This window comes from Cavia porcellus, unplaced genomic scaffold, assembly GCF_034190915.1.
Source record: "Cavia porcellus strain 051 isolate PalLab524CR breed Dunkin Hartley unplaced genomic scaffold, mCavPor4.1 scaffold_30, whole genome shotgun sequence".
NCBI lineage: Eukaryota > Metazoa > Chordata > Mammalia > Rodentia > Caviidae > Cavia > Cavia porcellus.
In genome coordinates, this window is record NW_026947513.1 from 34,651,929 (window position 1) to 34,679,602 (window position 27,674).

Sequence of the window (27,674 nt, forward strand, 5' to 3'; positions counted from 1 at the left end):
GATGTTGTGATCACACTCCTCATTGTATCTCTCCACACAGGCCACCTCCGTCCCTCCAGACAATGATAACCATGAAGACACCTGCTCATTGTTATAGCCTAGTTTTAACCCTTGAGCCTCATTTCTGCTTTGTATATGCCACTCACCCCCCCCCCTTCCCTTCCTATCTTTCTAGGTTAAGTTTCAATTTCCTGAGAAAGCTGTAAAAGCCTTAGGTATCAGTTTCCTGCAACCCCCTCCCCTACCTCTCATCCGGCTATCTGTAATAAAATGGGCTGTTCTTTAAGAAATGCTGTCCTCTGTAAAAATTGTAAAATCTTACCTAATTGATATGTTAACCATTGTTGCCCTCTACAAATAACAGATGTGTTGCTAAAATAAGCTAACAGGGGTTGTTAATTGCTTCTAGACTTCTCTATTCTCTGCTGAGGAAACTGGGATGTCTTCTGGTCTAATTTAAACTTGTTTGAAAGTTAACTTGCTTGTATGCAGGCAGACTTGCTTGGTAGCCCAACCCTTATCTGAACTTTGCTCTTCACAATGTAATCGCCCCATTCCTGTCCTGCAGTGTGCCCCAGACCCCTTGCATTGTGAGACCAGCAGCTATTTGAGGTTTTACAAATTGAGCTGTCAGGGGCACAGTCTCCAAATTGGCTACCGGAGGCTGTGTCACCAGGCCTGGTCTAAAATAAAGCCTTTGCTCCCCAAATTTTAATTTCTTGCTTCCTTGAGTTTTATTCTGGGGTCCAAGCTATCACACTCATATCACCTGCAGCTCACTGATAATCCACTTTCCAGTCTTGTAGATCAGTGCATCACTATACTCTGTCCTGTTCTTTGCTCGAAGTTTTCAATGAACAATTTTCAGACAATGACTGGGAATAACTAAGGGTTTTAAGCATGGCACATTCCTGGAAGTGTAGGCCTTCTTTAATGGAAGGACCCTGTCAGGCATTTTCCATTCAATAAGCCAAACTTTTCTTACACCTCTGTCATACTCAAGAGTCTCTGTTTTCCTTTAATAATGAAAGCCAGAACTTCATCACTGTCAAAGACTGCTCTTTGCTTCTTCAGCTCTCTGTCTTCCTCCTTCCCACAGAATTCCTCACCTTTCACAATTTTTTGCATATCTATTCTGATCTTAGCATCTGTTTCTTGGAGGAGTCAAACAAACATGCTTACTGTATTTTTGTTTTCTCTGCAACACTAATTTGTACTCAGATATTTAATAAATATGACTGAGTGAACATGGCATGTCAATGGAATTGAAGAAAAATTGTAATTACTTACAGTTTCCTGGAGGCACGGTACACTATATTACATCTTGCAAGGTCAAAGTGGAAAACATGATTTCAGTCTTCAGGCAAGACCAAGGAGAAAACTGTGGCCCAGGGTTCTTGTTTTCTTTTCTGCAGGACAGGAAAATCAAGTTAGGTTTAGCTAATTTGAAAAATGTCAACTGAACCTGGGATACGGAAGTATATGGTAATTGTGTTCTTCCTGACATAGAATGATTTAATGCAGAGAAAATACTGTGTGTCAAAATTATATGAAAGAAATGATCATTGCTGTATACTTCTGACTGGAGGACGTTGTGTGCCCCTGTAAGATGGATCACAATGGAGAAGTAAACTACTTTGACTGTTATTTTGGTCCCATGATTGATGGATTGTAAAATGGATGTCAAAAGCAAAAGAAAACAAAATCCAGGAGAACCACCTGTGATAATCTAGTGCACTGGCCTGCAAAGTATAGCACATGGATCAAATGCAGCAATTCATATGTTTTAGAGTTTCCATTTTATTAGACACAGTCATGTTCACCTGTTTCTGCCTGGTTTCATAGAACGGTGGAAGTTGATGACTGCAGCAAGACCCCTGACCCGGAAGTCCTAATATGATTCCTATCTCTCCTTTAGAATAACACTTTCAAAGCTATTTTATGCTGACCACAGTATTTTTAATGGCTTGATATTGTTTTCTGCTTTTCCATCTAGAAAGTGGATGGCTTTGTAACAGTGATTTTTCTTTTTCTTATTGGCTAATATATCACAGTTCATACTGCTGTTTGGCATATAACAGGAATGAAATAATTATTAATGAATGAATCAGGTAAAACATTAAATTCATAACTTGGTATTGCATGAAACAAGATATTCCTGAGCTAAATATTATTTTCTCATGAGAAACTTACACATAATAAGTTTAAGGAGTAAATAATATAATAAAAAATGCTTAATGCATGCCTGAATATGATAAGCACTGAATAAATGTTAGGATCACAGAGCATAACAGTATGTACTACTTTTAATGTAAATTTTTAGTGACATAAAGTTCAGCTTATCAAGTGTTAACCTATGTGTTTACACTAAACATTTGCTTGGAAAATGGTATGGGATCTATTTAAGATTGTGATTTCTTGTCTGTCCCACTGGGAATGCGTGCTGCTGAGGCAAGCACAGGTCCCCCTGGCACTGGAAGGACTGATTGAATTGTATTTATAATGATATGCATGTTGAAGGATGAGGGATGCAACGTGAATTTAGGTGATGTTTAGTCTTCTAACTTTAGATAAAATCAATCAAGATAGAAAAGAAGAAAACAATCTCTTTGTAATTTACTGTTAACATATAACTTGAAATGTATATTGAATTTGTTGTGTTTGTTTAGGCAACTGGACAAATCATTAACTCATTGTAATGCTTTTTAAAAGCCTTCACTTGCAAATATTAAGATTTTATTCATATTTTTGGGCATTTGAATCTCCAACAGCAGATAAATCCTAGATCTGCTCTAGATGAGGCTACTGAGCCTAAGCAGAATTGGGAAAGGGTATTTCCCTGCAAACACCAGCGTAAGCTTGCTGATTAAGCTGTGGGTGTGTATCCGATGTTTGTATTCTCATTAGCAAAGCTACTGTCCTTTTCTGTTTGTCTCTTTCTCTGCCAGTTTGTTTTCAACCACTTGCTCTGGAGTCATACTGCTGACACTGTAGTTGTCAAATTCACTGGTTCTTTTTAGAGCTCATATCTAGTTATGCCTCTCAATCTGTATCTTTCTTCATCTTTCCAGAAGCATTTAACCCAGATAACTCTCTGAGTCTTTGCCTTTCTGTTGGAAACCACCCATCTTCTGTTTAGTCCTATTTCCCTGCCTTTTCACTGTTGCTGTCAAGACCATTCTAGCCTATGGGGTCAATGATAGCAGCAAAACAACTATTCAATTATGTAGCTAAACTTAAACTTTTCTCTTGAGAACATGAAGTGAGGTGACATGCTTATTATGAAACATTCTCAAATGCTCCATGTAATGAAGTTAACAGTGTTATTTCTTTTCAATATCCTAGAAAAGTAAAGGTCAAGTACTTAGCCAAACTTGAGTTTCTTAAATAAACTTAATTTGTAAAATGTTGTTGATAAGTATACAATATGTAGTTTCAGATACAATGTTCTTAAAATTTGAAGTGGAGTTGAGGACAGAAATGACTACACTGCATGTTAATCAGATCCTCATTGAAATCTAGGAAAAATCTTAGCAGGTTAAGTTTGGTTGGTGAATTAATCAGCAGTTCTGGAACTGCTTCAGCTGATTTCAGGGAAGTTAACTTAGAAAATTTCCCCTACATGTCTATGTCTGTGTTCTAAAGACTTGATACTTGCATAAGAGGCTACATCTTACCATGACACTTTAAAAAAAATTATTTAAAAGAAAAAGAGAAAAAACAAAGTAAAGCGGTGTAAGGGTACAAGTAATACAGAACTACAAAAAAAAAAAAGTAAGAAATCACCACTTAATAGATTACACATTATCATCTTGGAGATAGTTGCTCCAATCACAGTATCAAAGCATACAAAGTGGACATTCAAACAGTGAGACTGCAAACAGTTGTGTTCAATGATCCAACCAAGAACATTAATATGGTCAGCTATTTAACACCCGTAAACATACTTGCAGTTGTATCCTTTAGAGCACTTTTTCCCCTCTCTTTTTTACAACAAAATTTACACATTTTGGGTTTTATTACTCCTTCGTTCGTATTACTTTTTTTTTTGGAAGAGAATAAATTCAAATATTGCAAAACAAAGCTGTCAGTCAAAACCAAGGATAGATATAGTACATGATGTAAAAACAGAGTACCAGTTATCAACAATGGTTACCATAATGCCTCTTGCTTCCTTAAAAAGAATTGTCTATCTCATTAGGTATTATAAAGTTGAACAAAACAGTAGAGAACAAGACCAATAAAACTTAAACATTGTAAACATTACAGGAACTCCAAAGGAGATGATAGTCAAACCAGAATGGGCATCTTAGTGAATCTTATTGCCTTCAAAGTAGTTGCCTATACTCTCAAACTTGATACAGTCATACAGAATGGAACAGAGTCTAATCAGTCAAAACAAGATAGTGGGAGTATTACAGGACTTCAAATCAAGTTAATAGGAAATCAAAAAAGTTACTATAATATATCCTGTAAATTTTTAAAATTTTCCCCTTAATTAAAAAAAGATAAAAAATAACTAAGTAAATTTTTATTGAATAAGGGAGAGATTGAGATAAAACTGGACATAAAAACATAACAATACAGGTCAAAGCATGACAGTTTCAGCAACCTAGTGCTTCACCACCAAATAACCTGACTTAATAGTAGTTACCATAGTGTCTGTCTTTTTCTTTGAAATATTTGAATATAAATTCATATACTATAGCTTCAAATATTTCCATATTAAGAAGCCCAGAATAAAGCCATTCCAATTAATAAGGGAAAACTTTATAAGGCTTCAAGGCCACATAGTGGGGAATCATTATTACCACATACTTTTATATATTTGAATCATTACGTACATTAGGGAAACTTCGGTATTCACACATGCAAGATTGATTTATTTCACTTATGAGTATGGTGTCAAGCTGCACCCATTTATTGATAAATATCTCAATGTGATCCTTCTTTATAGCTGAGTAATACTCCGTTGTATAGAAATACCACAACTTTTTTATCCATTCCTCAGTTGATGGACACTTGGGTTGTTTCCAAGATCTGGCGATTACAAATTGTGCTGCTATAAACATAGTGTATCACTGTGGTATGATGCTTTCAGTTCTTCTAGTAATATGCCTAGAAGTGGAATAGCTGGAACAAATGGGACTTCCAATCCAAGCTTTTTGAGAAATCTCCAGACTGACCTCCACAATGGTTGCACCAGTCTACACTCCCACCAACAGTGTAGGAGAGTTCGTTTTTCCCCACAGCCTCTCCAGCACTGTTGTTGTTGGTTTTCTTGATCCTGGCCATTCTTTCAGGAGTGAGATGGAATCTCAGTGTGGTTTTAATTTGTAATTTCTCTAATGACCAATGATGATGAACATTTTTTCATGTATTTATTTGCCATTTGTATTTCTTCATCTGAGAAGTGAGTATTCATCTCAGATGCCCATTTTTGGATTGGGTCTTTGAATTTGGGGGTCTGATTTTTTAAAATTCTTTATATGTTTTAGACAAAAGTCCCTTGTCTGAGGGGGAGTTCACTAAAATCTTTTCCCAGTTTTTGGGTTTTCTTTTCACTATGCTGGAGATTTCTTTTTACATGCAAAAACATTTTAATAAGAAGTGGTCCCAGTTTTTGATTTTGGGAAGTATTTCCCGTGCAGTTTGAGTCCTGTCCATGAATTCTTTACCTACTCCTATGTCTTCAAGGTTTCTACCCAATTTGTCTTCCAATAGATTTAGTGTTTCTGTTTTAATATTCAGATCTTTGACCCATTTAGATTTTAATTTAGTACATGGTGATAGACATGGGTCTAGCTTTAGTTTTCGGCAAATGGAGAGCCAGTTTTTCCAGCACCATTTATTAAAGAGACTGTCGTTCTTCCAGTGAACCTGCTTGGCTCCTTTATCAAAGATAAGGTGGTTGAGTGTGTTTGTAGTTGTGGTTGTATCTTCTATTCTATTCCATTGATCTTTGTCTCTGTTTTGATTCCAGTAGCACGTTGATTTTACTACTGTTGCTTTGTAGTATAACTTCAAGTCAGGGATTGCGATGCCTCCTGCCTTGCCTTTGCTGCTTAGAATTGCCTTTGCTATTCTAGGTCTCTCTTCTGATTCCAGATGAATTTTAGGAGTGATTTCTCTAGATTTGTAAGGTATGTTGATGGTATTTTTATTGGGATTGCATTGAATCTGTATAACAGTTTTGGCAGAATGGCCATTTTCACAATGTTTGTTCTTCCTATCCATGAGCAAGGATGTCTTTCCATTTTCTGAGATCGCCTTCATTTTTTTTTCAGTGTATTATAATTTTCTGTGTATAGGTATTTCACTTCTTTCGTAAGAGTAATTCCTAAATATTTCATTTTTTTGCTTGCTAGTGTCAAGAGTGTGGTTTCTCTTATTTCCCTCTCTGTGATTTTTGTTTTTAGTGTATAGAAATGGAATTGATTTCTGAGTATTGATTTTGTATCCAGCTACATTACTGAATTTATTTATTATATCTAAAAGTCTTTCAATGGAGTTTAGGGGGTCTTCTATGTAGAGTATCATGTCATCTGCAAACAATGGTAATTTAACTGCTTCTTTTCCTATCTTTACCCCTTATATTTCTCCCTTGTCTAATTGCTCTGGCTAGTACTTCCAGTACTATATTAAATAGGAGTGGTGAAAAAGAACATCCTTGTCTTGTGCCTGGTTTTAAAGTAACGGCTTTCAATTTTTGGCCATTTAGTATGATGCTGGCTGTTGGTTTGTCATAAATGGCCTTTATTATATTGAGGTAAAGACCATCTATTCCAATTTTCTGTAAAGTTCTTATCATGAATGAATGTTGGGCCTTATTGAAGGCTTTTTCTGCATCTATAGAAATGATCATGTGATTCTTTCTTTTGGCTTTATTGATATGGTGGATTACATTTATTGATTTACATATGTTGAACCATTCCTGCAGGCCTGGGACGAATCCAACTTGGTCATGGTGTATAAACTTCTTGATGATTTGCTGCATCCTGTTTGCCAATATTTTATTGTGGATTTTTGCATCTGTGTTCATTATGGAGATCGGTCTATAGTTCTCTTTTTTAGTTGGGTCTATCTCAGGTTTTGGTACTAGAGTAATATTTGCTTCCAGGAATGACTTAGGAAGGATTGCTTCCCTTTCAACTTCATTGAATAGTTTGAGGAGTGTTGGCATTAGGTCTTCTTTGTGTTTATTGTAGAATTCTGCAGTGAATTCATCTGGGCCTGGGCTCTTCTTTGTAGGTAAGGATTTAATTACATTTTCAATTTCATTAACAGAGATTGGGTTATCTAGCAGTTTTATATCCTTTTGATCTAGCTTTGGTACTGAATATGTTTCTAAGAATCTGTCTCTTTCTTCCGTGTTATCAAACCTTTGAGAGTAGAGGTTTTAAAAATAGGTGTTGATGATCTTCTGTATCTCTGTGGAGTCTGTAGTGATTTCATCTTTTTCATTTCTTATTGCATGAATTTGAGCTTTTTCTTCCCTTTTTTAATAAGGTTGGCTAGGGGCTTATCTATTTTATTTATTCTTTCAAAGAACCAACTCTTTGATTCATTGATTCTTTGGATTGTTTTCTTAGTCTCTATTGCATTGATTTCTGCTCTGATTTTTATAATTTCCTCTCTTCTTTTGGCTTTGGGCTTGACTTGCTCTTCTTTTTCTAGCTGTTTGAGGTGTAGCATCAGGTTATTTATTTATATTGTTCTGTTTTCCCGATGTGGGAACTCAGTGCAATAAATTTTCCTCTGAGGATGGCTTTCATTGCATCCCACAGATTCTGGTAAGTTTTATCTGCATTTTCATTTTCTTTTAGGCTTTGTTTAATTTCTTCTTTAATTTCCTCTGTGACCCACTGATTACTCAAGAGTGTGTTATTCAGTTTTCATGTGTTTGTGGGATTTTTGCAGTATCTTTTATCCTTAATTTTTAATTTCAGAGCACTATGATCCGATAAAATGCAAGGATGATTTCAACTCTTTTGTATTTGTTTAAATATGTTCTGTGAGCTAATATCTGGTCTATTTTAGATAATGACCCATGTACTGCTGAGAAGAATGTGTATTCTGATGTTGTTGGGTTGGACATTTTGCATATGTCTATCAAATCCATTTGTTCGCAGGTGTGATTCAGTTCTGTTATTTCTTTGCTCATTTTCTGTCTGGTTAATCTGTCCCTTGGTGTCAATGGTGTATTAAGGTCTCCTGTTACAATCGTGTTACTGATAATTTGAGTTTTCATTTCTGTTAATAGTTGTTTTATATAACTAGGTGCTCTGGACTTTGGTACATATATATTTAAGATAGTTATCTCTTCCTCTTGGAGTTTTCCCCAGCAAGTATATAGTGACCTTCTTTGTCCTTTATGGTCATTGTTGGTTTAAAGTTCACATTGTCTGCAAACAGAATGGCTATTCCAGCTTTTTTTGGGGGGGATTCCTGCTGTATGAAGTATTGTTTTCCATCATTTGACTTTCAGTCTGTGAGTATCCTTCTGGGTTAGATGGGTTTCCTGTAAACGGCATATGGTTGGGTTTTGTTTCTTGATCCATTCTGCTAGTCTGTTTCTTTTGATTGGTGCATTGAGACCATTTACATTAATGGTATAACTGTTAAATACTGGTTTATTGTTGACATGTTATCTCTTTGCTGTTGCATCTTTATCTTTCTGTTCTGTTTAATTATCTGCTTTGCTTAGTGGCTTTTTCCTTTGTGTATCTAAACTGTCAATATTTTTAGCAGGGTTGGCTTGGTGTTCATGAAGTTCTTCAGCTGTTCTTTGTCATGGAAGTATCATATTTCACCATCAATTTTGAATGATAGTTTTTCCGGGTACATCAGTCTAGGTTGGAAATCATTTTGCTTTAGGATCTGGAATACTTCACTCCATGCTCTTCTTGACTTTATTGTTTGTGCTGGGAAGTCTGCTGTGATTCTGATAGGTTTTCCTTTATAAGTCATCTGTCTTTTCTCTCTGACAGCTTTTAGTAATCTATTCTTGTGTTGGATTTCTGGGATGGTGATTATGTCTGAGTGTAGTTTTATTTTGGTTATGACTATTTGGAGTTCTATATGCTTCACTGATCCCACATCAGTTTCTGATCTCATGCTTGGGAAATGTTCAGCTATTACTTCTCTAAATATCCTCTGCCATCCTTTATGTTGTCCCCTTCTTTTTCATTAATCCCTATCGATCTTGTGTTATTTTTCTTTGCATCATCTTGCAGTTGTTGAATTGTTATTTCCTGATTCCTTGTTATTTTTAAAAGATCTCTCCTTTCCTGTTCACTGGTTGCAATCCTGTCTTCAAGGTGTGAAATTCTATCTTCACTTTCATTGAGGCAGCTTTTACAACTTTCAGTGAAGTTTTTTATTTCCTGTATATCTCTGTGCATCTGCATTATGTATTCTGTTTGTTTCTTATATTGCTAATCTAGGGATTCTAACTTTTTTTTAGTTCCTCCAATTTTTAAACTGTGTTTTCTTTAGATATATTCAGAATCTTTTTCATTTCTTTCATCATTTTTTTTTCTTTTACCTGGCAGATTATTTCGAGTTTGAATTCCTTTAAAGCATCCTGGACATGCTTGTTAACTTCAGTAGCTATTATGTCTGATACTTGAGGTGAATGGCATATGCTTTCTTCTATATACATTGCTCCTAGGGTTTCTTGAAATGAACTGGAGGTTTGAGGTTGTAATTTGGTGTTTTGTTTTGTCATTTTCTTATATTTCTGTGTTTCAAGTGTTGTTTGAAAGTTTCCTCAGGGTCTGTTGGAAGTCCATTTCTATGTTCGCAGCTCCTGGGACTCTGGCTCCCAGTTACCCCAAGCCACTGGGCCTCTAGAACCAATGGCCCTCTTCTGCCTGTTTAGAACTCCATAGTTCCAGATAAGCTGGGCTCCAGGGACACTGTGCACTCACTTGCTTGCTGGAAGCTCCACAGTTCTCCAAGCACAGCCAGAATGGGGACACAGATGCAGATGCCTCAAACCCACTTATGTACTTCACTGCACCTGGAAGCTGGAAGGTCCTGAACAGTCTGGGCTTGGGGCAGAGTGCACTGGGCACTTACCGCAGGCCACGGGGCCTCTGGAAATGGTGATGATCACCTGCTTGCTGAGATATCCACAGTCCTTCAGACACATGGGGAGGCAGATGCAGGCGCCCCAGATCCGCCCAGCCCTTCCTCTGCGCCCAGACAGTGCAGGAGTCCCAAATAGGCTGGGTTCCGAGGATAGTGTGTGCCAGCCTGCTTGCTGGAAACTCCAAAGTTCTCCAAGCACAGCCGGAATGGGGAGCTACAATGACTCTAGTGGTAAACTTTTATTTCAAGGATACTTTCCTGTTTGTATATTGATTGTTATATATGTTTTCTTTACTACCAGTTCCAAATTAAATAACATAATGCAAATTTGAGATAGAAAACTGTCACTCCATTTATAAGGTAATTTTAGACTCAGAGTAATATGACATAGAGCACATGAACTTTGGATACAGAATGTTCAACGGATATTAAAAGTTGTAAATAGTCATTTTAAAACATTTTTTTTTCCTCCTCCTGCTCCTCTTTTTTGTCTTCCTTTTCATCCTCTTTCTCTTTCTTTCTTCCCATTATTCCCTCCCCCCTCAACTCTTCCCCTCCTCCTCCTGCCTTCCTATCTAGGGTGAAGGGAGTAAGATTTCTGCACTGATGGCTTCCTCCCAAAATGTGCTAACTCAGCAGTGTCCATCAAAATAGGGCCATCAGTCATGGACTGAAACGACCAGAATTGTGGGCCAAAATAAACTTCCTTTCTTTGTAAGTTGATTATCTTAGATGTTATCACGATGGATTTTTACAATACTACAAAGTTGAAGAACACTATTTCTACTCAATTCCTTAATGCAAAAAAAGGAATTGCTTTCAACATATATTCACTGTTTTTGAATTTCTTTTGAAATATAATGTATATAGGAAAAGTGTCAACACTATAAATGAAGCTCAATGAATTTTCACAAACTAACATAACTATAAACCAACAGCCAAGTCAAGGAACAGAGTATTAAAAAACAATGCAAGTTTATTTTTAAAGGAGAAACAGGTTTTGTCAGCATGACAAAAGTCTATACTGTGTGATCTACTATGAAAATTATTAATATGATTTAAAATTGATTTGCGCATGCTGTTTTTTCTGTCGTCAGTATAAAAATTGACAAAACATTGATTTGACCATTTCTGGCGCTATCTTTACTGCTTGTATGGAAAAGCACATTTTGGAATTTGTTATGACATTCTGGGTTCCTCCCCTTTTCATTGAAATTAGTATTGTGGTTCTCAATTATAATGAAGCCATTGTGAACACTTTAAAACCTGGCCTCTCCTTCTGTTTTCACTATTGTCTCTCTGCTTTGTAAATACTACTCTATAATCTGATGCCATTGACACATTCTTTACATTTCAGCTCTATTATATTTCTTTACCATATATTTCAGCCTCAGTGTATTTCCACTTGGCTTTTCCTGCTCCTTCTACCTTTTCAGGTCTGCACACTTTGGTTTTGAGAAATTTTATTCATTGCATTTAAAATATTGATGAAGGTTAAATTTACTGTATATATTTTGATGTATCTCAATTCTCACAAATGTCAACAATGTAGAAAAAATATCAAAAAAAAAAACCCTAAATTTTAATAGTCTTAAATGAAACCACAGCTATTTAAAGTTGTACTTCAAAGTTAGAGAGAGATAAGGTAGAAAGGAGTTTAACAGGATTATTTGAAATTCTGATGGCTGATTGAAATTGCATAATATAGAAGAAAGCAGAGGTTGAATTTCAGGGCAAAGATGGTAAGTTAAGTTTTGTATCTGCTAAATTTTGGGAGAGACTAATGAGCATGTTTAGTAAGCAAATGGACATGTGAATCTGTAATGAATGAAATAGGTCCATCCTGTGTTGTAGGTTAAAGATTATTATATGTAAATGATATTCAAATTGAACAGAATAAAAACTTGCCAAAGAAATCATTGCAAAGTAGCTGAGGTCTGATGATTAAAATTTGATGCTGCCTAAAGGTCTAAGAAAAACAAGATGGGAGCAGGAGATCAGAGTCAATATATTCTTTATAAAAACTAGACATAGCATGTGTAAACAATAGGAAGTTATAAATCTTAGTCTTGCATCTGGCAGAAAGAACATAATGATGAACTATGCTCAAAGGATATAGATAGGAAAGAAGAAAATAATTGTGAGTATACAGAAATGAGTTAGCTGAGTGAGCTACAGAAATTAATGAAGATTTATAAATGTTACACAGAAAAAAAAAATACTATCCAAAAGAATCATGTTGTGTGGTGAATTGTCTGAGAAGTGACTTGACATTTTATAAATGAAGAAGAGAATAGCTTTGTGATCAAATGTTGAGGGCCACTGCATGATTAAGCATTCTGAATGTTTCCTGTTAAAGATATTTCAAATTTAAGAAAGCTACTTTCAAACTCACTATCAATCCTTAGGCAAAATGGAGTAAATTTGGGAGAAAACAGAGTGTGTTTATATCACACATTAACACAGTTACAAAGCCATGCAGTTACACTTTTGTTAAAATGCATTGTTTCCCTAAATTAAAGGAAAACGTTAAGATAATTTTGACCTGCTTAAACAGTAATTTAATGAAATAAAATTGTAAAATTCCCCGTGTCTCAACTTTTTTGTCTCTAGTAAGATATTTGTCATTAGATTTAGGACCTACAAGGATAATCTCTTCTGCTAAAAGTTCTACACATAATCATATTTTGACAATTATAATCCTTACTCTACTTTCACAGAATACAACATGTATTTTCCTAGGGATGAAGAAATTAGTGAATTTTCAAGAAGCTATTTGTTTTTCTTTGTACCACAGAGGACTCAAAATTTATTTCCATTTATTTCATTTTTCTTCTGAAAGTTTTACTCAACCATCTATTGTCTTCTGACATGCAAAAGAGCACCGCAAGTAGTTATTTATAGCCCACTAATTGCAAATTTTCTCTAATTGAATAATTTAAATATTGCCACCCACTAAGTTCTATTTTAAATAACTTCAGATTTAAGTATCAATGGCTATTCATTTAAATTCTTTCTTGATTTGATTCATTCCTTATTCAAATTAGTTATGCAGCTTGCTAAGGAATATAAATAAGCATGAGATAATAATTTAAAGTCTGTCACATATATATTTATTTGTCTGCATATTTGTAAGTCCAGAAAGTAAAATTTATAGTAATGCTCAACATCTGGGTGCTGCCTACATTAAACATAAATATAGAATGAAAACAATGATTAGAAATATATTTCATAGAAGAAAATACATAATACTACTAGAAAAACTGCAGCATATTTTTTAAAACTTAAGGAAAAATTAAAAAAAAATCACTGTTTGTAGTCAGAGGATATAGTATTAAGATGACAACACTCTCAAATGGATGTATAGTTTCAAAGCAATCTCTCTTGGATTTCTGAATATCTGTTTTGTAAATATTGACAAATATATAATAAAATTTATATGGAAATAGCACAAAATAATCAATCTGCTGAATAATAACTCACATTACCTGAACAGTAAATTACTAAAAGCTACTATATTCATGTTTGTGCTAACATAAGTGTAGATGTATAAATCAATGCAATAAAATTCAGAGGTCAAAGTAAGAAGATGTATTTCAAGGCAATTAATCTTAAAAGTCACCCTGACATAACACAATGGGAAGAAAATAGTTTATTTTTTTTTTCAGCAAATAGTGTATGGGCCATGTAGAAGAATGAATTTGGGTCTCCATACCATAACAGTAGTAACAATAAATGAATATACTACCTAAATATAGGAATTAAAATTGTAATACTCTTAGAAAAAATGCAGAAAAATATTCCTGATCAGTGTTAGTCAGAGTTTTTTTTTAATAACATTAAAAGCACAGAGAATAATATATTCATAAAGTGAAATAAACTTTATTTTATCAAAACTGAAAACACTTGTGTTTCAAGATACATCATCAAAGGAAAAAGAAAACTAATAGAAAAAAATATATAAAATCTTACAGATCTTGTTCCTGATGAGGAAATTTTATTTAAAGAAAGAATAGCTATAGTTCAATAATAAAAATATAAATAGCAATAATAAAAATATAAATAGCTAAAGCAAAAAATAGTCAAAATATCTGAAGATATATTTGTTCAAAAAGATATGAAAATGTTCAATACATGATAAAAAGATGGTCAACATCTTTAGTCTTAAAGGATATGAAAATTGTCCTCAAAGAAACACTGTTATGGTGTCTGTCTTCATGTCCCTCCAACCCTCATGCAGTCATAGAGCATTTTTGGAGAAGGCTGAATTTAGAGTGTGCAATTGATTTATTCATAGGACAACTGATTCATAGTGCAATGCTGGGATTAAGTGTGCTCAGATTAAGGAAGGTGATTGCTGGATCAGTCCACTGATTGGATTGACAACTTCCCGATCCTTGTAGATAGGATGCAATATAAAGAAGAAAAAGAAAATTGTCTCTCCCTTCCCTTGCTTGCTTTTCTGTCTTCTTCCATCATGAAGTCTCCCCTTTAATTTTAGTTGTCATGTATTTTGTCTCAGGAACAAGAGAAAAGTAACTAATGCAGATCTCACTAGGATGGCTATTATTAAAAAAGACATAATAATACTAGTTGATGAGGATGTGGAAAAATTAGAACCATCACATATTTTTTCCTGTGTGAGAACATAATATGGCACAGCTGTTATGGAAAACAGCCTGGCAGTTCTTCCAAATGTGAATGTAGAGTTCCAATGATGTATTGATTGATTCTCTACTGCAGCCTCAGCAACAACGGAAATCAGGCCTACACAGATATCTGTGCACAAAATTCCCTCCAGCGTCATTTATAATAGTAAGATGGTAGAAACATAAATGTACACTAATTGATGAATGAGTCTTTAAAATGTAGTATATGCATTCTACGGGAATATTATTCAGCGATAAAAGGGAGTAGAACATTGGTACTTGCTTTGTGTGGAACAGTCTTAAAAACAGAATTCTAAGTAAAATACTTTAGTTACAAAATGAAACATATTTTATATTTCTTTTACATTAAAATTCCAAAATAGGTAAAATTTATGAACACAGAGTAGATTAGTGGTTTTCTGGGTCAGGAACACTGGAGCTTAGGAAATTCTGTTTATAGGGATTTCAGGGTAAGGTGAAAGATCTTAAGTTCAGGTTGTATGATGGAAGCGAACATCTGCAAATGTATTAAAAACCATCACATTTGAATTCTAAGTAAAATAATTGGAGTATTATAAACTTTATGGTATAAAAATGGTTTAAAAGTCTGTTCAGAATTTAAGATGTTCTAAGGACAAATTTTTGAGTACAAAATTATTTATATGGTCCTTATGCCATTTTCTGGTCTCATTATTATTATTGCTGATCGTTATAGCAAAGGCCTAATTGAGAAATAAGGACAGAAATTGAACTTGCAGAAGGGAGGCAATTTGGAATTTTCTTTAAGAGTACATTGACCAAAACGTTGTGATGAAACACTGTCAACAAGACAAAAAGAGAGTTGAATTGAGAAAATAAAATAAAGTAAAATAAAATGTCGCACAACTTTATTAAGCAAGTCTGTTTAAATCTGAGCACATGCTTTGTGTCATTCCGTGTGAGGGATTGTTACCTGTCATAAACAAGCCACCAGGTTTCCTACGTGAGGCATGGCATACAGCACAGAGACAGCTGCTATCCTCCCCGGAAACCTCCTGCAATGTGTTACAGGTTTCTGGATCACTTATCACATCCCTCAGCTTTCATGAAGCCGATAATGACAAAATCCAAGACGCCCAGAAAATAGTTCTCACCGCCAAATATTTAATATAAGCACAAGTGAAACTGAAGAAAGTTATAGTATGTAACACAAATCTTGGTATAAGTACCCTACTAGAACGATGAGGTTAAAATAAGGACAGATAAATAAGGCTTAGTAAAATTTTACCAATGTAAATTTAAAAACAAAAACATGCTGCGGTATTAAATATGCTCTGTGAATTAATTGAGAATTTATTAAAAGTATTCACTTCATAGTATGTAGATAAACAATTGTCACACATAATTTGAAAACATAAGAATGGAGGATTGTTATTGATGTGGCTAATAAAAATAAAAAATATTATTATGCTTTAATATTGTATAATGGGATAAGATATTATCAGGACTTTTTTTAGCCACAGAGCAAAGCTGACTAACTGGTTAACATTGATACCATTTTAGATGAGCTTGCAAGACATGATTATTTCACATTTTTTGACTATATCTCTGCTAACAAGCAAGAAAGTCAGCTGAGTGCAACAAAATTTTTGGAAAGAAAAAAAGATTATCTAATGATTCTCTTCAAAGCAAAGGAGAAAATTCTTGTAAAGGATAAGAGAAAGCAACACTTTTTGAAAGGAATGTTTGTATACAAAGTATTTTTAATGTATGTCTAAAAATCTATTGTATAGACAATTCAATACTGAAATTCAAAAATAAAAACTAGTATTAGTGCACCATGAAAAAACAAAATAAAAATCTTAGAAATAAATATTCTATCATATGTAAAACTAATCCAAATGAGGGGTTTTAGCTTGGTTTTAAAACTGCTATAAATACAAAAATCAATGTCTTTCTGAAGAACTTTTGCATAATGGAATACAGAGCTAAAAGGAGCCGCTGTACACATAAAGTGCTATTTATCTTTGGCATCTCTGAAAATCAGTAAAACCAAATATGCAAGCAAAAATAAATATTAAAAATTTAAATGAAATGTCACAAAATCCTTACATGAAATTTTTAATAAATGTTAATAAATAACAGATCATATTCAGTCACAAAGTGGATATTAAATGGATTTCATTATATTGCTAAATATCACTAAATTAATATATAATAAACATTATATCTATTAAAATGTTTGTACTTGCCTCATACATCTTTCATACATTGTTCAGAAGTACATATTCATAATTTATATACACAAAAATTGAAAAACTGTCCTAGATTCCATATAATCCTCAAATTTTCTTTCCTTCTTGAGGGAATTATGACTCTGTGACTCACTGTTATTCACAATTTCCATATGATTTTGATCAGTCAAATACTGATAAAATTCTAAATAAATACAATTTAAGAATCAGTAAGAAAATATATTAGTTTCCTATGGGTGCCTTACCAGTTTTAGCCTAATTTCATTGTCTCTTAGTTGGAGAGTGAAATCTGAAAGAAGATATCATGAGAGTTTATCTCTCGGAGACTGAAGATTAAATCATCCCATGATTTGCCCTTAGGTATTGGTGGTGGCTAATAGGTTTTTTCATCCCTCACATATTTGTCTCCATCTTTACATAATCTGTCTGTATCCCTAGGTCTTTTGTTCTTGAAAGACACCTGTTTCAGGATTTAGAGCTACACCTAAATCCAAGATGAGATTTCAAGATAAGTATATATGCAAAGAAACTGTTTCCAAATAAAATCATGTTCTTAAATTTTAAGTAAATATTAATTTTGTGGGAATTTCACCTTCTTACAACCAGTAATTTGAATTAGTTGTTAGAGTTGCAGTAGCAACACATCACAAACTGTGGCTACCAGCAAAAGTCTATTGTCTCACAGTCATGGAGGCCAAAGTCCAGAACGAGGGTGTCAGTAGGTTGGATTTTTTTTTTTTTCCTGAGGTCTCTAACTGTGTTTTCTGAGGTCTCTGTGTATTTGTGCTAATATCTTCTTCTTAGAAACAAACCACTGAGATTTAGGGCTCGTTTTTCTGACTTTGTTTAACCTCAATTATGTGTTTGAGACCCAATTCACATTTTGAAGTGTTAGTAAACAGCATATCAACATTCAAATTTTAGTAGAAATTAATTCAATTTATGTTACATTATGAGATAATTAGGTAGAAAAATATACTGACACCAGAAGAAATAAAGAAATATGAATACCAAGTAAACAAGTATTCAATTTCAGTAGTTACTGGAAAAAATAAATTAAATACTGAGTGAGCACTTGTTTTGGCTTTAACCTAGCAAAAACTTGAAAAATGTTATACCCTTCTATTTAACAAAAGAAATTTGAACAAAGTAAAAATCAAAAACTCTTCTGAGGCACATTGTCGAAGTTGTAGGTTAAATGACTCCCTGGAAGTATTATGAGACTAATAGGAAATCTAATCAGTCAAAATAAAGATTTGCTTACATGTAGCAAATGTCGCTGGACACATGAATTGCAATGAGAAGCTCCTAGTGGCCTCGTTCTCAGTTTTATGGCCTTCTCTGTCTCTTGTGAGCATTAGATACAGGACCCCAGCCAAGTGTTCATACTGAGAATCTGAGCAGTATTCTCTTATTGCTCTGGTTGGGCATGAGGATGAGTTATTATCATGAAAAGTTTGCTGAGGTCTCAACTCTGAAGGGAAAATGATTTACCTAAACCTTGGCGAATGGAATCTCTTCCCTTTCAAACCTCCTTTAACGCCAGATGGGGTATGGTGACATGTATAATAGGAACAGAGGGATTCCCATGCATTTGAGGGCAGCCTGGGCTACATAAGTGAGTTCAAGGTCAGACTGAACTACACAGTGAGACCATGTATCAAAAGAAAACAAAATTTCCTTTCATGTTCCTGTTTTTCTAATAATGGGGGGGGGGCAGCAACAAAGTGAAAAACAAAATCAATGAAAGAGATAATAAAATAAGAGAATTGGAAAAATATGAGACTATCAGAGTCCACTAAGCTCAGACCCAGAAAATGATCTAGATTTAATTATAAAATCATGCAAGTTTGTCCTTCCTCTCATTGTGCAGCATAGCAGTAGGGCTCCAGGAACTAGCAGCTCCTTGCAGCTGACATGATTATAAGACCAGAATTTCTGAGTTCTTAGGGAAGCCTGATGACAATAAGGAGGCGTGAGCAAGGAAAATCGATGAAATTTAAGCCTCTCACACAGACATGTGAACAGTAAGCTAGCTGGATTTTAATGTGAGTCCTCATACTTGAGGCCTATCTAATGTAGTTGCTATTCTCTGATACTAAATGTCTGACTTTCAATAATGCAGGCTCTTCCCAGTATCTCATTTCCACTTGTACATTTGAAGACTAGGACAATTATACTGAAAACCTGGATGCCTTGATGCCATGAACGTTAGAATATCTCATGTATCACAGCCTGGCACAAAGGGAAAGGTCACATTCAGTTATTTGAACCACACTGCAGCAAAATCTTGATTCCACTATGATTTCATGACCTCATGAGCTGAGGGGTAAGTGTTTCTTATATCTACTAAGCTTCAACAAGATGTGCTAACATGCCCCCATCCATGTTGTTCAGAGGCAGTGATGAAAATCTATGTTTTTACTGCTAGCCTATCATCATTATTTGATCCTTGATTTTTTTTTTGTTTGGTGAAAGAAATTGTAAATTTTTACAATATTTTATAAAATTACTTTAGGTCTTGTAAATATATATCATTCTCCCTTGTGTATTATACGTTTACCATTCTAATGATGTATTAGGCTGTGTTCATGTAACCAATATGTTCCTTTTCAGAATACACAAATCTTGACACATTTCAGATAAAGGCATGAGCCTGTTATAATTAGAACATTTTAAAAACCAAAACCTTAAAGTAAATGATGAACACGGATAATCTGCAGTCTATGTATTTTTCTGCTCTTAACTTAAGCAAGAGACACAAACTGAAAGCTTCAGAGCTTTCTCTTGAACAGATTCCTTATTTTGCATATGCTTAGGACTGGCCAGAGCCTCATTATAAAATGTTTACAGCAGCTTCATTCTTAGTGACAGCATCATTGGAATCTAGCAACCCACCTCCCACAAGATCACAGCGCCTTCTTCTCAAGGGTTGGCAGCGAGAAGTGGTGCTTCCTTGTGCATCTTGTCAAAAGTCAAATAGATTTTTATACTTGGGTGAGTTCTAAATGTGGCATCTGTGGTAATATTTCTCAACATTTCCCGTCAATTTCTTGTAAAAGGACAAGTTCCTAGTTCTGGGAATCCAGTTGCAAAAAAGGAGTTAGTATCTTCTAGGGAAAAGAAAAATTGTGTATTTTTACAATACACAGGAAATTCTGACATAGCCTATGGGCGGACAGAACACAAAGCCTCCACTGTGAACCCAGTTGAGAAGGGCTTCATTAGCAGGGTGCCTCTCCCTGCAGTGGAACTGGCAAGCTGTGATACACTGACTTTCCTCCCGGGAGAGAGTCATTTCTCCTACTGTCTTCTCTGATCTTTTGGTAAATTATGTATCAGTGAAACATTTCATTATATTTGAGTTTCTGATTGTTACTTAGGCAGTTATGACAACTTTGCCCTGAATAAATGCATAGGACTCATAACATTTCTTCTTACTAGATAATTGGGCGGAAACCAAATGTAACTAAATCTCAAAAAATCCCTACGGAGAAAAGTACCCTCTTTCTCTCTTTCTTTCTCTGTCTCTCTCAAACAGTACCAAAATGTAATAGTACAAGATAAATGATTCAAAAATACTTTTCCTGTAGTCTAGGTAGGAAAATGTGCTTGAGATAGAATTCTCTTAATCTCACATTTTGTAACGTACTAGAGGAAATTTATTAGGAATAATAATTCCTTGCAATTATAGAGCAGATTTCACTTTTAAAAGTGATCTTCTATTAATTATTTAAATTTCTGTAGATCAACAGACTTCATCTGTATGGAACTTGGTAACCAGCTTGCTTCCCTACCTTGACCTTTGCTACTCCCAGAATTTGGAGTGCATTTTTCATCTCTGAATCTATCCACACTTGACCAACTCTAACACTTTCTCCAGTTCTTCATGTAAAAGTCATCTCTCTCAGGAAGACTTCTCTCATCCTGGCCTCTTATTTAAAAATCATTCCTAATTTGTCTTAGCAACAGTGAATTTGACTTCATAGAACAAGTTTTTTCACACAATTTTCTATTTTTTCCCAGGTTCTGAACTGTTTCACGGATGGACTACAAATTCTTTGAAAACTAAGATGGGATTTATAGTGTATTTCATTATGGTGAAGTAGTATGCAAGACTATTTAAAAAGTTAAAATGAATATATAAATATTCATAGCATAAAATTTAAAAGAAATGATGGGTGTTGTTTCAGAATAAGATAGTCCTTGACATTCCTGAGCAATTGTGACAATACCAGACATCAGTCAATAATGGAGAATGAAGGGACGATAGAGCATGAGGAGGACGAAGACGATGCAGATGAGGAAGGGTCCAGAACTGAGACAAAATTTAGTCAGGTACATCTATCAGTTCTACCAACTTTCAACAGTGAGAGAGGTCAAGGAAACACATCACTGTACTATCAATCTTTACTAATGGCAGAGGAAAGACAACAATGTCAAAAAAAGCAGAGAAGAATAGAATAGAGAGATCAGAAACAAATCTATCCATTTAAAGCTAACTGGCTTTCCACAAACTTAAAAGAATATAAAATGGGGAAAGGATAGTATGTGCTTATTCCTAGAAGAACTGAAAGTATCATACCAGTGATATATGTGCACCATGTTTATAGCAGCACAGTTTGTAATAGCCAGATCTTGGAAACAACCTAAGTGTCCATCAACTGAGGAATGGATAAAAAAGTTGTGGTATTTTATGCAATGGAGTATTAGTCAGCTATAAAGAAGGATCAAAGTGAGATATTTATAAATAAATGGGTGCAACTTGAGACCATACTCATAAGCAAAATAAATCAAACCCATATGTATAAATACTGTATAGTCTCCCTAGTGTAATAAATAGTAAGAGTACATAGGAGTTTAGGGTAATCATGATTCCCCATTACATAGTTTTGAACCTTATAATGATCAAGTTGTAATGTGTTTGTCCTGGGTTTTTTATTTTATCTGTGATGGTATGAACAGCTAATTTGAGGGAAGCAAGTCATTATAATAGCCAGTACTGATATAATATCATCTTACTCTGAAATCCTACCGTGCTCTTGCCCTTCTGTTTCCATTGGCTCTATCATGTTGTACCTTATTGGATTATATTATGTGTGAAAGTATAAACAAATTTCCTATGGAAAATGAGATAATATAGTAGCCATTGTTTGTTTTCTGTTATTTGGTTCTGAAAACCCTGTAATACTCTCATTCTCTTGAGTGTTTTTATACTATTTTGATATGTTTGATTCTATTGTATATGAACTTATTCTCAACTATTTCAAAGAAAGAGACATTGTGGTAGTTACTGTTAATTATGGGTTGTCTTCTGGTGAAATACTGTTTTGCTTGCATTGTTCTGTTCTGACCTGCTCTGTTATGTCTTGTTTTGTCTTAATCTCTTTAAAATTAAAAAAAAAAAAATGGTGTTGAAAAAACTGAGTATCCACATACATAAGCAAGAAAAGTCCTTCGCCTCATAATTTATATAAATATCAACTGATGTAGACTGAACATTTATAAAGGAAGATGAAAATTATGAAAATACTAAAAGAAAATGAGGAAGGGACTTCCGGGAGAACATGGCGGACAGATAACAGCAACTACCGGAGGCTCTCTGAAAGGCTCGGCTCAGAAGTCAGGAATGATGCGGACTAAGGAGACATGAGCCGGTAGAGATATGCTCTGCTGACTCAGGAATGAACTGGGCTGAGAGAAACCAACTTGGAATGCAGTCCTGGCACTAAAATAGGAACAGAAAAGTCTCGGTGTGGAGGCTGGACCCCGCACCATTGGAAACCGCGATTTGGGTTTCCCGCCGCTCGGTGGCTGGCTGCCTCCACAGCGGCTCTGCAAGGAGAGAGACGCACGGAAGCTCTGGGAACGGGAGTTTGAGAGTGGAGTCGAAAACAGGACGGACAGGGAGGCGTACACTGACTTGTGGCGAGGTGAGTGAGAGAAACTGACACTCTACCACAGTTTGACTCCAGCAGAGGACTTTCTGGGCTCGGGCAGTCCTGCGAGAGCAGGGCGCAGTGGCGACTCCAGCCACACATCCCCCTCTCGGACAGGATTGGTGAAAAGTGCCTGGCCTGCGTGATGCTGCTGGCGGACTCAGTAGACTGGCCAACCCAGATCCCAGAGCCTGACAGTGGCCCAGAGGGGGGGCCCCACGTAGGCTGCCTAGTCCGTAACTCCCTGGTGTGCAGCGGTGGGCAGGAACACCTAGCCAGTGCAATTCGATCAGGCTGTGGCTGACAGGCAGGGAAGCTGGGCCTCCTATGTAAGCTTGCATATATATAAGGAACAGAGAATATGGGAAAAGGCAGCAACAAGAAAGGTTCCTTGGCCCCCAATTCTGAGAAACAGGCAATAGCGGACACCGCACCAATAGACATTAAGCGCCATATAGGGAGCCTCATAGACCAATTCAGGAATGAAGTTATCAACAACCTGAAGCTAGAAGTATGCAGAATAGTTAGAGAAATGCTAAGCACCACCCAGGAAAAAACAGATGGTGGAATGGAAGAACAGAAAAAAGAGGGGAGCATTGTTTGATGGAGAAAACAGAGAAAGCATAGAGTACGTGAAGCAGGTTCAAAGGGACTATCAAGAAATTAAGAAGTCTATCGAAGACTGGCATAACAGCTTGAAAGAAACTAAGGACAGACTATCTGAACTGGAAGGCAGACTTGTAATATCGGAGAATGAAATGAAAAACTTCTTAAAAATAACAAAGAAACAAACAGCAATAATACAAAGACAAGAAGATGATAAGAGGAGCCATAACTTAAGGATTAAGAACATAAAAGAAGAAGTAGGGACACAAACAAGTGAACTACAAAAGCTACTCTCAGAAATAATCCAGGAGAATTTTCCTAATTTAGCAAAAGGTAAAGATACTCAGATGTATGAGGCATACAGGACCCCAGCTACCTACAACCCTAACAGAGAAACACCCAGGCATATAATAATAAAAATTCCAGAAATTCAATACAAGAACAGAATATTAAAAGCTGTCAGAGACAAGAAACAGACCACTTACAAGGGAACACCCATCAGAATTACAGCAGATTTCTCTGCACAAACCATCAAATCATGAAGAGCATGGGGGGAAATAATTCAAGCTTTGAAAGATAATAATCTCCAGCCAAGATTGAGATATCCTGCACAACTGTCCCTGGAAATTGATGGAAAAACAAGGTACTTCCAGGATAAAGAGGAACTGGGGGAATTTGCAACCACCAATCAAACTCTACAGAAAGTATTGCAGGATATTCTAAAAAAAGAAAAATACAAAGAACCCAGAAATAGTGGCGGGGAGGCCACAACGAATGGAGCAGAGAACAAAATGAAGAAGACAAACTGACAGCTACTGACAGAAAAAGAGCTCAACAGAAATGAGACAGAGAAGATTGGATGATAGGAACAGCTATTTTGGAGAAAATGACATCTTAATAGGTAATACTGATTTAGTATCATCTTGTTTTGAAGTCTCATCTAGCTTTTGTTCTTCTGTCTCCAATGGTCTAAACAGGTTGTATCTTATTGGATTTTATTATGTACGATAGTATAAGCAAAAACCTTTTAAAGACAAGGAGATTATACAGAAATCATTGTTCATTTTCTGTTAGTCGATTCTAAATATTCTGTAATGCTGTCATTCTCTTAAATGGTTTTACATTGTTTTGATATACTTAATGCTACAGTATACGAAGTTGTACTTAAGGACTTCAAGGAAAGCGTCAATATGGTAACTACTTTTGGATCGGAATTATCTGGTGGTGAAACACTATTCTGCTTAAATGGTTATGTTTTGATCTGCGCTGTTTCGCTGTTATGCCCTCTTTTTTCTCAATCTCCACTCCATTATTTACTTTTTTATTTTTATCCGTTTAATTAAAGGGAAAAAATAGCAGGATATAATATAGTAACCCACTTTGACTTTCTATTATCTCGATTTGAAGCCCTGTATTACTCTCACCATCTTGTTTTTGACTGAGGTTCCTCTATTCTGTTTTACTGGATAGTATCAGGTTCGAAAGTTTAGGCATCAGCTGAGAAGATAATGAGATTCATTATAACGCCCATTCTCGTTGACTTTTATCTACTTTTGAAGACCTACAATGTCCCCAATGTTTTGGTTTTGTCGGTTTTGTTCTTTACTCTTTTGTTCAATTGTATTATAACTAATGATATAGGCAATTCTATTAGAGATAGCGGGAGGCATTATGGTAACCATTGTTGATCACCTTGTATTATGTTTTTATATTATCTATTATGCCCACCCTTTTGACTTGACCGATTCTGTTCTGTTATGTCACATTTGGTTTTACTCTCTTCCAAAAAAGCAATAAAAACCGTGGGAGCAATGAAACCCAAAATGTGTAATAGTCATTGTACAAAAGAGAGGAAAAGAAAGTGCTCTAAACTATATAACTGCACGTATATTTAAGTGTATAAGATAGAAAATGATATCACAGAGTTTTATTGGATCATTGAACAGAACTGTTTGCAGTATCATTGTTGGAATGTCCACTCTACAAGCTTTAATTTTGTGACTTGAACAATTATTTCTAAGATGGCAATATGTAATACATTAACTAGTGATTTCCTACTGTTCATTTTTTTTTCTTCTGTAAATCTGTATAACTTGTACCCTTTCATTGTTTTTTTTTCTTTTCTCCATAAATAAAAAAAAAAAGGAAATGAGGAAAAATCAATAAAGTTTGAATCACAAATGATTTGTATATGACCACAAAAAGCTAGAAAATAAAAGCAAACACACAAAAATTATATAAAACTATAAAACTTCTAAATAGCAATCAACAAAGTGAGAATACAACACAAAATGCCAAAATTTTTTGAAAATTATTTGTTTAAAGCTTAATGTCTAAACATCTGAGAGTTGAATTTAACCTAATAGTGAGAGAACATACAATCTAACATTTCACAGTCTAAATAGATGTTTCTTCAAGACATAAAAAGTGGTCAGTGCATGTATGAAACTATAATCAACACCATTAATCACAAGGGAAACTCCAATGAAAGTCACAATAAAATTATTATCTCATTGCCATAAGTAGAGCTACTACGAAAATGGGAAACAGTGCAAGTGGTGATGAGAAGTAGAGAAAAAGGAGCCTTTCATACTTTTTCAGGGAATGTTAGTTAATATAGCCATAGTGCAGCCTGTAGCCATACTGTATGTAAAACATTAGGGAGGCTTCCCAAAATCACTAATAATAGAACTACTATGTGATCTGGCAATTCCATTATGGGATGTATATTCAAAGGAAATAAAATCAGTTTGTTTCAAAGATATCTGTAAGCTGTGGTACAATAGCCAGGATTTGGATTGACATAAATATATATCAACAGATGAGTGGATAAAGGAAACATTATGTGTATATAATAGAATACTATCATGTTTAAGTATAAAGACATTCTGTCATTTATGGCAAGCTGATTTAATATGAAATACATCATTCTAAGCAGAATAAAGCAGTCCTTGAAAGACCTAGACAAATATAACATAATCTAATTCATATATATATATATATATACATTTTTAAAAAGATAATTTTGAGGAAATAACAAATTAAAGTGGTTATACAGTAACCAATGGTAGAGAAGTTGAGTGAAGGATTTGGAGAGATTAAGGTGAAATTATATAGAATTATTTTTAGGAAGAATAATTTCAAGAGCTCTATTATATAGACTGATGACTATAATTAATTAAGATATGTATTCTTCAAAATAATATATGAAAATATAATATAATATATGAAAATATAATATTTTGTGCTGAGAATAAATATTCTCAGCACAAAAAGTAATAATGTTAAAATAATTAATATGTTAATTAGGTAGATTTAACAACCTCACATATGTTCATATATTTCAAAGCATTTTGTTGTACATAATATATGCATAGTTATATTTTTAAATTTAAATTAAGTAATTCTGTAACCAGAAGAAAATAAACAAAACAAAAAAAGAAGCTAAGTCTGTTCATTCAAATGAAGTTACTACTAAATATTTGAAATAATGTGTTTTGGTATAGTTCTATTTAAATAAGGATGTCAATGGAGATTAATATATTTTTTAAATATTGTAAGATTTCCATGGCTAGAGTCATGGAAGTTCATCTTAATATTAATAAAAAACTTCAATGATAAACAAATTTGCTTCATAATGAAAATTGTGGTTTTAGAATTAATGAGGTAAATATCCTACAAGTGTAGTTAATCTGATGCCTCCCATTAACTTGTAGTTGAATAAAATTTTATCATAGTTTATGGCATTGTATTCATTTGTTCTTGATTATATAGGTGAAAGACAATGAAAGTAAATATGCATCAGGAGGAGAAGTTTCTTCTGTCTTAAAAAGATTCCCAATAGACTTGGCATTATGAACTTTCTAACTCAAGTTCTCAAACAGGAAGTGAGTGGCTTATCACCTATGTGCTGTAATTTTTGCCCAAAGTGCAAATTCTAATCTAACTACTGTAATCTATCAATACTTCATTTAAACAGAGTTTCCATAGTAGAGCTGCATCACTGTTTGTATTGTATCAAAGTAAAAAAAAAAATGACAACTATTAACAAAATGCTAATGTATTAAAAGCAATTTTAAAAGTTTTATCCTTCAATGAGTTATTTGGTCTAAACGGCAATTTGATCATCTGACACTGTGACAATAACCTTT